This window comes from Alligator sinensis, unplaced genomic scaffold (assembly GCF_000455745.1).
Source record: "Alligator sinensis unplaced genomic scaffold, ASM45574v1 scaffold984_1, whole genome shotgun sequence".
Lineage (NCBI taxonomy): Eukaryota > Metazoa > Chordata > Crocodylia > Alligatoridae > Alligator > Alligator sinensis.
The window spans coordinates 260,480-263,799 of record NW_005842204.1 but is presented as its reverse complement, the minus strand read 5'-3'; the positions used below and the strand labels follow the sequence as shown (position 1 = coordinate 263,799).

The 3,320-nt window shown below is 41.4% G+C and overlaps 1 long non-coding RNA gene across 2 annotated transcripts in view; it reads left to right on the top strand.

The window, feature by feature from the left end:
- The window catches only part of LOC112550780, a 41,747-nt gene extending 38,743 nt beyond the window's left edge, over window positions 1-3,004 (top strand). For both annotated transcript variants that reach the window (XR_003094778.1, XR_003094779.1), the window contains exon 3: window positions 1,807-3,004. This is a non-coding gene — a long non-coding RNA (uncharacterized LOC112550780). The remainder of the gene's footprint in view (window positions 1-1,806) is intronic.
- Window positions 3,005-3,320: the final 316 nt, after the last annotated feature.

The following is a 3,320-nucleotide window of genomic DNA, read 5'->3' as shown; positions in this document are numbered from 1 at the left end:
AGAGCAAAGGTTGAAATATCTGTGCTCAGCTGGTTCTGATTTTGGACGACCAGCTGCTAACACGATTCAAGGTTTTTACTGAGAGTGGGTTTTAGCAACTGTGGTACAAATATGGCACTATAGCAAACTGGAGTTGAGGGAATAGCCACTGGTGAATGTTTGAATCCAGAGTGACAGATCTGAAATGAGATCATCAGTATGTTGGCATAGATATATGTATGCTAATTACATTCGTTTTGGTGACAGATGTCTGCACGGGATGGGGAGATTTAGAAAAGCCTGTGCACTGGTTGAGAATAGCAAGTAAGTCTCTCTGTTATTGTACAGTGAGCTGCATTTAACTGACTGACCCCTATTTATAAAACTAATTGCTGTCTTTTGATCAAGGTCACTTGGACATGCTAAAATATCTGTGGCCAGAACAGGAGTTCCCAGCACTGGAGTTGGAAGAGCCCACAGTGGCCAGATGTCATGTGTCTTTCATACTGCAGATTTACCAAAAGTCACTCTTGTGGGCAAGCTTTTTTTGGACAGAGGGGGATATATATCTAAAAAACAATGACAATAATAACAGCAACTATTTTTCTTATGCTGAGTGCATTTGCAGGTTTGGGGGAAGCACCCTTAAATAGCAAGAGCACATATTTCAGTGCAAAAGCAAGATGCTCTTTTGGAGAAATTGGGCGTGAAATTAAGGCAAAGCAATAAACTCCAGTGTTGATCATGCCAGAGTTCATTGCTCCCAGGTGCTGTGTCTTCACATGTGCCTGGGACCACAGCACGTTGAGCTGGATCAGAGCAGCCCCAGCTGGCAGGGTGGCGCAAGGGGCAGTCTGCCAGCTCGGGGCTGCTCTGACCTGGCTTAACGTGCTGTGGAGGGGCTAGCTGGGGCATGAAGGTGCTTGTGCCTCAGCCCACCCCATCAGCATCTACATGCGTATTGTTGTGCACTAAGGAACACCGCCGCAGGACAGTACTTGTATTTACAAGTACTAATCCACTGCAGAGTTAATTAGTTTCCTGTGGCCTAATAGGGCCGCATGTGTAGACTGTTCGAGACTTTACTGTGGAGCTAATTAAGCAGCTCCATAGTAAATGACTCGTGCAGATGTGCCCATTGCGTCCTCAGACTACTGTTCTTGTTGTGTTCATAACCCAAGTTGTTCCCCGAAGAACACGGCAGATTTTTGATGTTATTGAAGGTGCTAAGGTCTGATTGGGGGGAAAAACAACAGACAAGCATGAAAAGCAGCTCCTGGGAAGGAGAGCTGTTGGGTTAGACCTAAATAAACTGTAAATTCCCTATAATGGAAACAACATATCTGTGAACGAAGGTAACACAGCAAAGTAGATCATAGTATGGGGATTACAGTAGAGGGCGTCACCATCGTGCCTTTCCTACCAGACAAGGAAGGGGTACAGGGATTCCTTAAAATGGTGAACTATGTAAGGCAACCTATGTCTAACCTGACTGCCAGACTCAGCAACCTGAGAGAGCTACTTTGCAAAGTTGTCCAGTAGACATGAACTGCTGCTCTTAATAAAGACTTTGAGACTCTGAAGGAGATAATTTTAATAAACCCGGTCCTGTAGTACTGACAGTAAGCGTAAGAAAAGGCGCAGGGAAAATTCTCTCAGAACAGCGCTGACAAAACTGGAGACCAGTGGCTTAAGGAAAAAAGAAAAATTGAATGTTAATAAGCTCAAGTAGAGAAATAAAATGTTGGTTTAGTCCATTGGTATAAAATGTTGTGCATCTTTATTTACAATATTGTACAAAGTTATACATCTTTATTTATTTTTCAGTGTGTGCTGGGACTGACCATAAATGAGTTATTGACAGAAGAGTTGGGCTAACATTTTTCCTACTTCATCCAAAGACACAGATATCCTTTTTCAGCTACAAATGTATGATTTGCAAACTGAATACAAGTCCTCATTATCTCGAGCTTAACAGGTGGTGGAAACAGAACAATACTAAAAAAACATGGAATCAGACCAATCCATATTCGGCACCGTTAAATTATGGAGTGGCGTCAATGAGGCATGGATTGTTACCTACTGAGATTTTGTGTAACAGGAAACGGAAAACACCAGGGTCCGCCGAGTGTCTTGCAGATGCATAGAGACAATGCAAAACATGATGGAAAATGATGGAGATGCCCTTTGGAGAAGAATTTTAGAAGTACACACTACCTTTCATGTTAAAGGGACCGAAGGCAGCACAGCAATACCATTTAGTTTCTTTAATGGACATTTGTATTTTTAACTGCACAGTGGTAGCTGTTCTGTAATGAAGACCATTAAAGGACCATCACCATATGATTTTGATAATGGGTGTGGTGGTGACCTCTGGTGCTATGGAACCTCGTACATATAAATGTTGCTAGGTGATGCATAAAATAACAATATAAGTTATTCTTGGGGTCAGGGCATGCAAATTATTCAAACAGAAATGAAACATTTACTGCAAAATTGTAAGGATCCTCCTCCCCCACCAGTTTTTACTACAAACCAAAAAATAATATATTTCTATACATAAATAATCATTTGGGTACCATGATGTTCTGAGTGACACCTGGATCCATTTGTGGATGAAAATAGCTTTGCATTGAAAACATGCAATGATGTATGTTTTTCAATTGTTTTCAATGAACAAACACCATAGTCTTGTAGTATATCAGAGAGATTTCATGTAGAATACAATTGTTGATATGTGAAATTGTGCCCAATCAAACCAAAAGCATTTTCATATCCAAAAAGAATTAAATCGACGATGCAAATGTTTTGCTTTCTGCACAGCCCTGTTCAGAGGCTCTTTCAGTAGCCTGAATTCTGAATAAAGCATCGTAATGTAAAAGCAATGACAGCAGCCACTACATAGCTTTGAAGGGGTCGCTAGGATCAACTGATCTGCTCCTCTTAGTCAGCATTCTGACATATGTTGTGAAAGGGGTTTCACTGGAAATCTGGAGGAGGTTTCATGATGAAGAGCAGTCTAAATAAAGGCTTTCCACCTCCATAGTTCCGGCAGCTTAATTTCGACACGGTATCTAGTCACAACGTGACATATCTGCTCATAATAAAAAGCTAACCTCAAACCTCTCTAATTTTGGTCTTAATGTGGACAGCTGGGTGGCAGCCAAATGATTAATGGAGTAATCTTTGCTGCCGTGGGTTGTTCCTGGGGTAGGCTCTCTAATATTTCCTCTACAACTATCAATGAAGATAATCTCCAAACAATCCTTTTTTAGAGGCTGGTTAGTGCTGCTGAAGTTCATCTTTGAGAGCAGACATCCAGAACGGCTTCTTGATTAGTT